This window comes from Anomaloglossus baeobatrachus, chromosome 6 (assembly GCF_048569485.1).
Source record: "Anomaloglossus baeobatrachus isolate aAnoBae1 chromosome 6, aAnoBae1.hap1, whole genome shotgun sequence".
Lineage (NCBI taxonomy): Eukaryota > Metazoa > Chordata > Amphibia > Anura > Aromobatidae > Anomaloglossus > Anomaloglossus baeobatrachus.
Genome location: NC_134358.1, coordinates 433411670 through 433426519, shown reverse-complemented (window position 1 = coordinate 433426519; position 14850 = coordinate 433411670).

The following is a 14850-nucleotide window of genomic DNA, read 5'->3' as shown; positions in this document are numbered from 1 at the left end:
ACGTGATAGACTGGGAGCCGGCATCTAACAGCTACGGACGCTGGTAACCAAGGTAAACATCGGGTAACTATGCAAAGTGCTTTGCTTGGATACCCGATATTTACCTTGGTTACGAGCGTCTGTAGCTGCTAGGAGCCGGGCTGCCTGCTCCCTGCACACGTAACCAAGGTAAACATCGGGTAACTAAGCGAAGCGCTTTGCTTGGTTACCTGATATTTGCTTGGTTACGAGTGTCCGCAGCTCTCAGGCGGGGGAGAGAGGGATTGGGAGAGAGGGAGGGGGAGAGATGGAGGGGGAGAGAGGGAGGGGGAGAGATGGAGGGGGAGAGAGGGAGGGGGATAGAGAGACTGATCACGCCAGGCTGGTTTCTGGGGATGCTCAGTAGAGCAAGCAGGATCCTGTCTATCAGCATGATAGCGTTCACATGCGTTTGCGTGCAGTATAGTCAGGATCCACTGAAAAACAGTATTTGGACGCAGCTCAAAAACGCTACAAGTAGCATTTTTGAAAAAAGTTAAAAAACTGCAAGTCGCTGGATCCTCACTATAACGCACGCAAACGCATGTGAACGCATGTTGACACGAGTCCATTGCAAATGCACTGAAATGAAAACGCATTTGCACTGGATCCGTTTTTGCGTTAAAATAACGTTCATGACGCATGTTAAAAAAACGTAGTGTGAAAGCAGCCTAAGGAAAAGCATCTGTATTTAAAGCATCTGAAATAGCGGGTGAACGAGCTTGCGAGTGGTTTGTTCTACACGTTTCACTTAGATGGGAGGGACTTGTACTAATTCACTGTTTATACGTACTAATTTTATTTCTGTCCTGTCCAATGCCCGTTAATAAAATGTGCTCCATATTTTACAATGTCATCCAGTGTACATCTTGTCACATATATTCAATCCTTGACCAGTCATTGGAGGATGCATACTGCTGTGTGAGATGTAAGTATGTTGAGTATTTGGAAGCGCAGGTACTGCATCTAAATGAACATCTGGCAACATGGCAATCCATTGACAATATGGAATGAAGTTTGCTGCTCACTGAGCAGCACTTACTGGGGTAAATGTGGGAGAGGATGGTAGCATGGAGCTGTAGGACAATGATGCAGCTGGCTTGTCTGGTAACATAAAGCGTGGTAGAGGGAAGAGTTTGAGGGAGGGTAGTCCTGTTCTGGCACACCACAACCAGTTTTCTAAGTTGGCAGATGAGGGGGTTGTAAGTATATAGGTAGCATTGCTGCAGAAAAACACATCTTCTGAAAGTCGGGGGAGTATCTGCTCCTTTAACTGGGGAAAATAGGAGCATAGGGCAGGCCAGAGAGAAAAGCATGTATTGAGGGACTCCATTATTAGTGGAACAGAAAGGGCAACCTGTCACTAAGACAAGGATCACCGAACGGTGTGTTATTTTTCTGGCACTAAAATTTGGTACACCAAGGATCAGTTTGACAGATTAGTAGGTGAGACTAATGAGGCCTCAGCGGTCATGGCATACACTGGCAATGGCAAAGTAGAGATAAATGGTGTGTTATTAAAAATTATTTTAGAGTATTAGGCTGAAAGCCTAAAGAGGTTTTCCACTACTAATTTAACCCCTTCTCATATAAACTAACTCATCCTAATAATAATTTTTCTTATATACTTCTATTACCTGCCCTGTTCCTGTAAGCTTATGTCTGTGTGGCTGCTATATTCCTCTCTTGTGATGCAATAAGGCTACTTTCAATCTGGGGACTGGAATTGGATGAACTGAACAGTGCACATCTCACGGTCGGAGGGGCCGCGCTCGCTACGGTCGGGTCCGCGGCTGCTGCTGCTCGGTGGTTCGAGCGGTGGGCCGGACCCGGGAACTCGAGCTGCACTCCTCACCCACGAGTGAAAAGGGGGTGGTTTGTTTTGGGAGATAGTTCGTGACGCCACCCACGGGTCGTGGTGATGATGGGCATCACCGCTGCTGGTGACAGGGATCCTGGGAGCGATGGTAGGGAGCAGCTAGGATGTTGTCCCCTCCGTGGGTAGGGGTTGGTGATCCCGGGGCCCGGTGGTGTAACGGGGAGGCTGGATGGCTGGGGTGCAGGGTTCCAGGGGCAGTGCGGCGCGGTGCCGGATGGCACTGTGGTACTCACTCAGACACAGATGCACAGAGTCTCTGGTAAACCAAACGGCTGGATGGACGGGTCCCGCAGCCGGCTGCAGTGTTTGTGCTCTCCCCGGACAGGGTGATGGTGGCTGTCTTTCCCTGCACCTGTGTAATATGTGTTGACTCCGATGGTTTCCCAACGGTAGTCCGCTCCCTGGCGTATAGGTACTGGAGGAGCCTGTTTTGCCCGCAGGCACTGGCCCTTGGATCTCTAGCCTATGGCGGTGGCTGTGTATCCTCACGGTGTGGACTGTTGCCTTCTGTCGGGTCTTGGTTGTTAGTAAACCCCTGGGGTTCCGGTCACTTTCGGATTTGGTTCACTGGTTGTTATTTCCGTTTCCATTTCTTCCACGGGTTGTGGGAACATTATCACCGGAACAATCACCGCGCCGTTCTGCATAGGCCAGTCTGCTGGAAAGTCACCCATCACTGTGTGGATCACCTCTTTTTCTTTCTCCCCGTTCAGTATGGGAACCGGAACTTCGTTTGCCAGCCTCAATGGGGGTGGGCACCTCTTCAGGTGGTCCTTGGAAACTGTAGCCGAGGTCTTCCCCTGATCACAGCTAATTAGATAAGTCTTCTCGTTCTCCCATTCGGTGGGCTGTATGACGTACGGGGTCTTCTCCCACTGATCATCAAGCTTATGGGTTCTTCTCTTCCGTTTCAGCACTACATCTCCGGGCTCAAAGGGAACGGCTGGAGCCCGCCTGTTGAACCACTGTTGTTTTTTTTCTCGGCTCTGACGCAGATTCTTCTATACATATTCTTGGATCCGTCGGTACTGCGCTTGCCGCCGAGTATCCCAGTCTGCAGTCGAAGGGAGGGCCTCTGGAACTTCCAGGTCCATTTCCAGGTCCACCGGCAGCCGGCCCGGTCGGGCTCTCATCAGATACGCCGATGTGCATTTGGTAGAACCACAGGGGATGTTATTGTACATGTCTATCAAGTCAGGCAGCTTCTCCGGCCACAGGTTCCGTTCTTCTAACGGTAGTATCTTGAGGAGATACAGAACCAGATGGTTCATCTTCTCACACATCCCATTAGTCTGGGCATGGTATGGCGTGGTCCTGATCTTCTTACAACCGTATAATTGGCAAAACTCTTGAAACACCTCTGCTTCGAAGGCCGAACCCTGGCCCGTAAGCACCCTCTCTGGATATCCGTGCGGTCGACAAAAGTAGGCCTGGAATGCTCTAGCTGCAGTACGGCCGGTCAGATCTTTGACTGGAACAACCACCATGAATTTTGAGTAGTGGTCCATGATGGTCAAGGCATAGGTGTACCCACTTTGGCTAGGTGTGTGCTTGACGTGGTCCAGGGCGACCAACTCCAGTGGTTGATGGGTAATGATTGGTCGTAGAGGGGCTTTCTGGCTGGTTTCGTCCCTTCTTCTCAGTGTACTGGGACCACACTCTCGGCACCAGGCCTCTACAGACTCCCGCATCCCACTCCAATAGAACCGCTCTCTCAGCAACATCTCCAGCTTCTTCCAGCCGAAGTGCCCGGCGCTATCGTGATATGCCTGTAGGACTTTGGGCATGCTGGCCTGAGGAACCACCAGCTGGCGAACCTTCTTGTGAGTCTTCGGGTTGATCAGCTCCCGATACAGCTTCCCTTGGTGCAGGTACAGCCGGGCTTTTTCTTTACACAGCCGCTGGGCTTCAGAGGGAGCTGCAGGATCCATTCTGGAGGAGCCCCGCTCAATCATGGTCTTGACCAACTGGATGGCAGGCGCCTGGTCTTGGGCTTCTTGCCACCCCTGGCTAGGTAGCGGGTCCAGGTTCACCTGTTGCTGTTTGACATAAAGTTTCTCGACCGGCGGCCAATGGAACGCGGGCAACTCGATTTCTTCGAGTTCATCGTCTTCCGACCCTCCATCCGGCAGGTGGGGCATCCGGGATAACGCATCTGCGTTGGTGTTCTTGCGGCCGTCCCTGTACTTGATAGTGAAGTCATAGTTAGATAGCCTAGCCACCCACTGTTGCTCCAGAGCACCTAGCTTGGCCGTGTCCAGATGGGTCAACGGATTATTGTCCGTGTAGGTGGTAAATCTTGCTGCCGCAAGGTAATGTCGGAACCTCTTGGTGATTGCCCACACTAGGGCTAGGAACTCAAGCTTGAAGGAGCTGTAATTTTCGGGGTTCCTCTCCATGGGCTGGAGTTTTCGGCTGGCGTAGGCGATCACCTTTTCCTTCCGGTCCTGGACCTGGGAGAAGACTGCCCCCAGGCCCACATTGCTGACATCGGTGTAGAGGACGAATGGGAGGTTGTAGTCGGGGTACACCAGGATTTCCTCTCCTGTTAAGGCTGTCTTCAGCTGGTGAAAGGACTCTTCATGCTTTGCTTCCCACACAAACGGGAGTCCAGGGGCTCTGCCACCCTTGGTCTGTCCCACGAGGAGATCTTGCATAGGTGCAGCCATCTTCGTGTACCCCTTGATGAAGCGGCGATAATAGCCCACCAGGCCCAGGAACTGTCTCACCTCTCTCACTGTGGTTGGCCTCGGCCAGTCCTGGATAGCAGTGATCTTCTCGGGATCTGGGGCAACACCTTCTGCGCTCACCACGTGTCCAAGGTACTGTGCCCTGGGCTTCAGCAGGTGGCATTTGGAGGGCTTCAGCTTCATCCCATACCTGGCAAGGGACGCGAGCACTTCAGCCAGGTGCTCCAGGTGAGCCTCGTACGTCTGGGAGTATACGATTACATCATCTAGATACAGCAAGACAGTTTTGAAATTGAGATATCCCAGGCAGCACTCCATGAGCCATTGGAAGGTTCCAGGGGCATTGCACAGCCCAAATGGCATGCTATTGAACTCGCAGAGTCCAATGGGAGTGGCAAATGCAGTTTTCTCCCGGTCCTCTGGTGCGACCGCCACCTGCCAGTATCCTCTGGTAAGGTCAAGGGTAGAGAAGAAGTTAGCAGTTTTCAGCGCAGCCAGCGACTCCTCGATACGGGGGAGAGGATAGGCATCTTTATGCATTATCTGGTTGATCTTCCGGTAATCCACGCACATTCGCATGGTGCCATCCTTCTTCTTCAGCAGTACCTGTGGGGCTGCCCAGGGACTGCAACTATCCCGAATGACCCCTGCCTCCTTCATGTTCCTCAACATGTCCTTAGCGCATTGATAGCCTGCTGGTGGGATGGGCCTATACCTTTCTTTAATGGGTGGATGTATGCCTGTAGGGATATGGTGTTGAACCCCTTTAATCTTCCCGAAATCTAGTGGGTGCTTGCTGAAAACCTGCTCATACTCCTATACTACCCTGTACACTCCCTTTTTGTGATGCGTGGGTGTAGCTTCAGTGCCTATATGCAGTTCCTGGCACCACTCCGCTAACTGTTCGGGGGGTATATGGTCACTGGCAGGGGGTGCAGAGGTAGGAGGGGCGGTCTCATGAATGGTGTGAGGGTCTAGGGTAAGCAGCTTGGCCAAGGTAGAGTAACGGGGAAGTCTAACTTCTTCCTCCCCACAATTCAGCACTCTCACAGGCACTCTCCCCTTCCTGACGTCAACCACCCCTCTGGCCGCCATCACCGTAGGTCAGTGCTCAGAAGGCATGGGTTCCACCATCGCCGGGTAGTCGCGCCCCTGGGGACCTACTGCTGCCCTGCACCAAATCATCATCTCGCTTCTTGGTGGCACCACCAAGGGGGCCATATCCATCACCCTTACTCCACTAATCTCTCCACCCGTCAAGTTCACTTGCTGCCGATGTAGGAGGGCCCGGATCTCACGCTGTACCGCCCTCTGTCGGCCTCCTCCTGCAGTGGCGGCCAACTGCTGCAACAGACTCAGCACCTCACCCATACAATGCTCCATCACATTAGTCCCGAGAATTACTTTTGGGTTATGGTCACTGGGTTCATTCAGCACCACAATCATTCCTTGGTGTTTTAGCTCCGCACGTCCCACTGTCAGGGCCACTTGTTTATATCCCACCTGGGTCAGAGGGAGTCCATTGGCCGTGACGAGGGTCAGGCTACCATCAGGGGGGGCAAATTCACCATTATCCCAATACTGCTGGTACAATGTATAGGGCATAGTGGTTACCTGTGATCCAGTGTCCAATAGAGCCATGAGCAGGATGCCGTCCACTGCCAGAGGAATGATGGGGTGAGCTCCAACGTACCGGTCTCGCCAATCAGGGGGGCCATTGGGGTCTACTCCTGAGGATTGTCCCTTGGCCCCAGGGGTTGCTCGTTTAACGGGCATCGCCTGGAGTAGTGGCCAGGCTTGCTGCACCTGTAACAAATAGGAGGCCCATACCGCGAGTCATTGGTCCTTCTCCTCTGCATCCAGGGGACGTCCTCCGGGCTGTCGGCGAGCTGGATCTGCCCTGGGGGCTTGACTCTCGTCGGAAGCTGGAGTGCGGCGAGGATCTTGGCTAGGTCTCCATCCATGCGGCGGACCTGGGCAGCCAGCTCCTCCATCATCCCGACGGGCGCTGCAGTGGCCGGTAGAGCCGGGAGAGGAGGTGACACCGAGATGGGAGCGGTTTCAGCCGGCCATGGGGCCACCTAAGGAACGTCTGGTTTTGGGGCTTGCAGGGCCTTGATGGCCCGCTCTTTCAATACTGAAAAGTCCAGATCGGGGTGTTCCAGGGCACACAGCCGCAGCTGCTTGTGGTCTTCCGTGGACCCCAGCCCTTGCAGGAATTGTTCTACTAGCATCTTATTGCTGTCCACATCGTTAATAGTGTCCACCCACTTCAGCGCACGGAAAGCTATTTGCAAGCGCAAGGCATAGTCTCTTATATTGTCCGCAGGCCGCTGTCGGCACTGATAAAACTGCATCAGCAATTCTGCTTCCGTGCGGGTCTCAAAAGCGGTTTGGAGTTTCTCAAAAATGGTAGTCACCGAGGCCCGGTCCGCGTCGGTCCAGGTCTCCGTCTTCTGCTGAGCCGCGCCGGTTAGCTGCCCTAGCACTACCGCCGCCCGTTGCCTGCCAGTCAGGGCATACAAATCGAGGACCGGGCTAATATTTTTACAGAACGTCTGCAAAGCATCAGGCTTCCCATCGTATTGCGGTAGCCAGGCAGCACCAGGTACATAGGGCAGGGAGATCGGCATTACCTGGGCGACTGCTGGACCCGCGGCCTCCCCCGCTCTTGCGGCCGGAGCAAGGGCTGCCCCATTTCCATCTGCGGGTACCGCTGCGGCTGCGACCGCCGCTCCTCCAACGGCTCCGTCGGGCGCAGACATCTTTTTCCCGTCCCCCCTTGGTTCTTTCTAGCACTTCCTTATTCTGGGGGCGGGGCTTCACTTTCGCGCCTTTCCTGCTCGGGGAAGATGCTCAAGCAGGAAATCTTCGCGCCAAAGATGGCGGAACTTCAAATTTTGCGGCCGGACGCCGCCGGCGGGGACTGCAAGGCGCACTTCTACCGGTAGGTAGATTGGTTCTATCCTGTTCGTGACGCCAAGCTGTCACGGGCGGAGGGGCTGTGCTCGCTACGCTCGGGTACGCGGCTGCTGCTGCTGCTGCTCGGTGGCTTGAGCGGTGGGCCGGACCCGGGGGACTCGAGCAGCGCTCCTCGTCCACGAGTGAAAAGGGGGTGGTTTGTTTGGGGAGATAGTCCATGACGCCACCCACGGGTCATGGTGATAATGGGCACCACCGCTGCTGGTGACGGGAATCCTGGGAGCGATGACAGGGAGCAGCTAGGATGTTGGTTCCCCCTCCGTGGGTAGGGGTTGGTGATCCCGGGGCCCGGTAGTGATACAGGGAGGCAGGGTAGCTGGGGTGCAGGGTTGCAGGGGCAGCGCGGCGTGGTGCCGGATGGTACTGTGGTACTCACTGAGGCACAAATTCACAGAGTCTCTGGTAAACCAAACGGCCGGATGGACGGGTCCCGCAGCCGGCTGCAGTGTCTTTGCTCTCCCCGGACAGGTTGATGGTGGCTGTCTTTCCCTGCACCGTTGTGTGTTTATTGACTCCGATGGTTGCCCAACGGTAGTCTGCTCCCCGGCGTATATGTACCGAAGGAGCCCGTTTTGCCCGCAGGCGCTGGCCCTTGGATCTCTAGCCTATGGCGGTGGCTTTTTACTATGTGGACGGTTGCCTTCTGTCGGGTCTTGGATGTTAGGAAACCCCTGGGGTTCTGGTCACTCTCGGATTTGACCGTTGTCGGCGGCTCCTAGCCTAGTGAATGGGTGCGAGAGATACATCAGACTGCACTCGGATGTTATCCCAGTGCAGTGCGATATACGCACAGGCTGACAATGGAGGAGATGGGGGGATTAAGCCCTCCCTCTCCTCCGCAGCGCTCCCCCTCAGCTTCACAGTCGCATGACACTTGGTTCACGCTCGCAGCAGAGCCTGAGCCAGGGGTCATTAGCATATCGCAACCGAAGCTCTTGCATCGGATGCCATACACTAGTGTGAGTCCAGCCTAAGTCCACTTTAGACTACAGACCACTTTATGGTCAACTGTTAAATCTTCCAGGCGAGAAGATCTCCAGGGTCCATCACCAACCAAAGAGTCTGAAGCATCAGCAGCAAAGAGGGGACTGGGGATTCAGCCCCTTAAATAGTCCAGGCTGCCTGCAAAAGGACCAAGACAGAAACAGAGGGGTTCCCAAGCAGCTCTAGGCCACAGGAGCCCATCAACAACAAGTGGGCATGGAGGACAGCCAACCCAGGTCACAACTGGCACGGAGAACAAGTGGACTGGGAACACCTGGAACCGGCACTGAAACCAAGTAAAGACAAGGCAAGTTAAACTGCAATACTGGTGTGGACTGTTTCCTTATAGCCTCCGTACACTTTCACAGTCGGTTCCCCACTACAATCCCCATCATCCACTGCTGGGGCCTAGCCCTGCTTGTGGAGGGCCCAAAACACCTAAGCTGCACTACTCCATCAGCCCCAGCAAGACCCTGCAGTGGCGGCTTCACATAACCTGGCCCCACACCGCAAGTGGCGTAGTCGAAAAACTTTTTATTTTTATTTCTCCCTTTTCTTTTATTTTTACCCCTTTTTTTCGGACTGACCCCAGGGTCACAGAACCGGGCATCGGCCACGACCACGACTGATCTCCCACACTGCACACTATGCGCCCGGGACCGAATACCCCACAGCCCTGGGGCGTCACATACGCCTGACTTTTTTCCAGATATTTGACTGAGGTCAATTTCTTCCCTGTGTAACAACCCCAAGTTTCTAGTAACATTTTGCAAAGAAGCACTACAAGCCCGGAAACCTTCAATTTGGTCAATAAAGTTTAAGAGCCCTTTTGTTACCAGTTCATGTTGTGTAAAGCACTTAGCAAAGTCCATTGTGAACCATTTACCAGCATAGTATACTGGTGGTGGGTCTCCCAGGTAATGATATGCATAAATTGCAGCTTGAAACACACAGAGTCCCTGTTTTGTTTTTGAGAAAACCCCTGTAAAGAGAATGTCTTTTTTTACAGGTAAAATATATCTTTGTACCGTGTTAGCCAGTAGAGATAAAAATTGTTTAAAAGAACTGAAGTCCTCAGTGGTTGATACCTTTTAATGGCTAACTGAAAAGATGGTAATAATAGCAAGCTTTCGAATTTTGTGTTTTTTTAAACACACTTGAGAAGATTTATCAAGTTAAATATGTTGGAATTCTGGTGTAATTTGCATTGAAATACTATTTTTGAATTACCTATAAATGACTTTTCAGTAAAAGGGTGGTTTAGTACAAAAGGGGTGTTGTGAAAAATGAAACACCATGCATCAAACAACCTGCCAACATTTTTGGCACAAATTTCTAGTATAAAGCATTCCAGTAACAGGGTGTGTAACGTTATAGATGGTCTAAAGATGTGCCAGATTTAACAAGAAGTGTGAATCTGGTGCATTTTAATCCTGTTTTGTCTAATTTTACACTGCCTAGCAATTAGACAAAACAGATCAATATGCCCGCTAGTTTTTTTTTTTATCCAAATAAGTGCAAAAGACTGTTTTTAGAATCTCCTTTTCTATTTATATAGCAGCTGGAGTTGCATTTTTGTGGTACAAATGCACCTCCTTTTGAAAATAATGTGACGCCCTGGACTACTCAGGTCGTCACAGGGTCCTGAACCCTTCTCTCCCCATGCAGGGCTCAACCCCCCCTGGTTCTGGGAATCTAACCTGCAGTACTGCCTCCACCAGCATTCACAAATCCTAGAAACACCTTGCACCACACCCTGTCAGGCACACCAGTGGCTGCTTAAGTTGGAATAGGGCCGTCCACCTAGGGGTCAGGCAGGGAGGTGGGAGGTGTCAAGTTAGTTGAGTGGTAGCCCTCGAGCTGTTAGGAGCTCAGAGGAAGCTGGGAGTTGTAGCTCCCTGGGGGAAAGCAGACTAGGTCACAGACAGTCTTAACCTAGAGGAGTCGGACCCCCAGTCGCAGGGGATTGAGGCTAGGTGCCTGTGACCTGTCTTGGAGGACGGTCAGCAGCCTGGGCCTAATCACCGGTCTGGGGCCGAAGGAACGACGGGGTACACAGACCCTAGGTCGGGAAGAAGCTTCAGGCAACCCGTCAATTAAGCTGCAGAAGACAGGGCCTCTATGGACTGTTCCCACAAAGCTCAGAGATCGGGGGCACTAGCGCAACAAGGGGGATAGTGCTTTCCAAGCAAGCCCCCGACTGAAATCCCAAGCGTGAGCCTCTGAGAGCAAGTTTTTCTACTTAGCCACAGTGGGGAGCGGGGCCCGGAAAGCTCCAAGCTGACGGGCCACAAAGGACACTTTCAAACTACTATGCCAAGAGGCAGGTCATGGACCACCAGGCAGTGCTGCGGGGACGGGACCCGGATGAGCTCCCCCAAGAGGACAGCAGCACCCAGAGACTTGGTTTACCCTGTTGTCAGCATCTGCTTCATTGCTGAGTGAGTACCAGATTAACCCCTGCAACCAGCAAGCCTGCGCTCCCCCTGCACCCCATACCACCACGCAGAGTCCCGGGGCCTTCCCCTACCCATGGAGGGTAACGTCATCTGGCTTTCCCACTCCATCACCCCGAGTACTCCCCAACGGCAGTGGCGGTACTCCCAATTACCGCACACCACGGGTGGCATCACAAACTATATCTCCCCTGTAAATACCCCCTTTCTTCAATCAGGTGTGACCCTTAGTCCCCGGGTCCGGAGATCCTCGGGCCACGAGCAGTGACATCTGGATCCAAGCGGTTCGACCGCTGCCGGGGCGTTACAATCCTGGAAAAATCTTCGCGTCACGAACAGGATCCGAACATGACCCACTAACCTGGGTGACGTGCACCTTAGAATCCAAGCTGCGGTGTTAAAATCCCGTTCCCACCATTTTCCGCCATCTTCCAGACCAAAAGCGCGCAAAGCCGAAGCCCCGCCCTTCATTCTGAGAGTGTGGCCGGAACTGGAAGTTCCCAGAGTGCCCCAGCGCGAAAGTGAGTGTCTGACAAAAACCAAGGGGGCGTGACGGCATGTAGCAGCGGAAGTGGAGCAGGGACACCAGGACTCTGCGATAAAGTTCCTGGGCACCGCAGAGGCAAGATGGCGGCAAGACGAGACTGGTCACCGGAGCTGCTCCTGGGTCTGTGGCCTGGATCGAGCAGGAGACCGAAAAACTCTGCAGTAGGATGCGGACACAATTCCTCTTTATCTTGGATCATTGGAGGGAAGAGATGAGGAGCCTGGAAATGGCGGTGCAAACCCGTGAGATTGAAGTCACACGCGAGGAGCGGGTAAGCAGCTAACCAACCCCGGATGACCCAGCCTATACGGCTGTGGGGTCCTGTCTGCCCCCGCCCGCTGCAAGCACTCCGCCACCGTCACCCTTGTCCTCGGCGGACGCTGAGCTGCCAACCCCAACACCAGAATCTCCAGTCCCCGTTTGTGAATTGCAAGTTGCAGAGACCCTGAATCTACCATCTGACCATGCCACGACAGCAGTTACCCCAACACCGGCCCGACCAGACCCGGCCGCATCACCCGTACCCCGATACAGAGCACCCAGACTCTACTGCGGAGCAGTCGGTTCCTTTGTTCATCATGGCGGAGGCAGAGCCTGAGCAGCTGCCAGCTCCGCCGCCACACGGCATCCCAGCGGCTGCTGGGGCCGCAGGGGTCCACCTACGAGAGATACCAGTGAAGCCGGCGAGGCCGGACGCTGACGCGCCTAACTGGGAAAGAGAGCGACAACTGCAAAAATTGCACCTGGAGATAATGACCCGAGACCAGCGACGACGGGAGATTGCTGCCCGCACCCAAAAAGCGAAAGAGAATCTGAGGAATGCCACATCCCGAGTCAGAGGACCGAGGTACCTTGGTCTTGTAGAGTGGTTTGACCCTGACCGAGGAGGGGGGTTTGTCCGGGAAGTGGGCCTCACGGCTGCCCCACTCCATCACCCCGGGTACTCCCCAACGGCAGCGGCGGTACTTCCTATAACCGCACAACACGGGTGTTTCTTCATTCGGGTGTGACCCTAAGCCCGCAGGTCCGGAGGCCCTCGAGCCACGAGCAATGACATCCGGATCCGAGCGGTTCGACCGCTGTCGGGGCGTACCAAAAACACAGACCTGGGCAAGGGGCGGCCCACGGGCCACATCCGGCCCGCCTACTCTCTGTGACCGGCCCGCTTGGCTCAGGGCGTCCTTGCTGGCCGGTCAGTGATGAGGGCAATCTGACCTGTTGTCCGGAGCTCCAGGCTCCGGGAGGCCCGTGGTCAGATTGCCCTCATCACACGCTGCGTGCTGGGTAGGAAACAGAGGACAGATCCTGCAGTGCCGCACAGTCAGTGCAGGCAGCGGAACGCAGGAATCTCTCCTCTGTTCCCTGTCCAGCACTTTTCTCTGTGACACACGCGCCCTGATATCATCAGCACAGTGCGCATGTGTCATTTGAAAAGTTCCCGCCCGGCAAGAGAGGAAGGTGCAGCGGCGGGGCCCGTACGGAGAAAGACAGCGGCTAGGAATACAGCGTCGGCGCAGCCTGGGCATGTGAAAGAGAAGCCGCTCAGCGGGGGGCACGTACGGAGGTGCCTGAGGAGGGGACATTAAGAAGAGAGGTGAGTGGTTACTAGTAACCTGCAGGGACAATGGGGGGCAGGCGAGGGGGGGAGGGGGTTAACTGTTGACAAAAATTTTGGGTGTAGTGGTTTAGTATATGGGAATGTAGTTTTACAGGTGTGGTATATGGGGGGGTGTAGTATTGTAGTATAATACAGGTGAATATAGGGGTGTAGTATAATACTACACCCTTATATACACCTGTATTATACTACACCACTACACCCCTATATACACACCTGTATAATACTACACCCCTATATACACCTGTATAATACTACACCCCTATATACACCTGTATTATACTACACCACTACACCCCTATATACACCTGTATTATACTACACCACTACACCCCAATATACACACCTGTATAATACTACACCCCTATATACACCTGTATTATACTACACCCCTATATACACCTGTATTATACTACACCACTACACCCCTATATACACCTGTATTATACTACACCACTATACCACTATATACTACACTTGTATAATACTACACCCCTATATACACACCTGTATAATACTACACCCCTATATACACCTGTATAATACTAAACCCCTATATACACCTGTATTATACTACACCACTACACCCCTATATACACCTGTATTATACTACACCACTACACCCCTATATACACACCTTTATAATACTACACCCCTATATACACACCTATATAATACTACACCCCTATATACACCTGTATAATACTACACCCCTATATACACCTGTATTATACTACACCACTACACCCCTATATACACCTGTATTATACTACACCACTACACCCCTATATACACACCTGTATCATACTACACCCCTATATACACCTGTATAATACTACACCCCTATATACACCGGTATTATACTACACCACTACACCACTATATACACCTATATTATACTACACCCCTATATACACCTGTATTATACTACACCACTACACCCCTATATACACCTGTATTATACTACATCACTACACCACTATATACTACACCTGTATAATATTACACCACTATATACACACCTGTATAATACTACACCCCTATATACACCTGTATGATACTACACCCCTATATACACCTGTATTATACTACACCACTACACCCCTATATACACACCTGTATAATACTACACCCCTATATACACCTGTATAATACTACACCCCTATATACACACCTGTATTATACTACACCACTACACCCCTATATACACCTGTATTATACTACACCACTACACCCCTATATACACACCTGTATAATACTACACCCCTATATATACCTGTATTATACTACACCACTACACCCCTATATACACCTGTATTATACTACACCACTATACCACTATATACTACACCTGCATACTACACCTGCACTATCTACTACACCCCTATATACACACCTGTATAATACTACACCCCTATATACACCTGTATAATACTACACCCCTATATACACCTGTATTATACTACACCACTACACCCCTATATACACCTGTATTATACTACACCACTACACCCCTATATACACACCTGTATAATACTACACCCCTATATACACCTGTATTATACTAGACCACTACACCCCTATATACACCTGTATTATACTACACCACTACACCCCTATATACACACCTGTATAATACTACACCCCTATATACACCTGTATTATACTACACCACT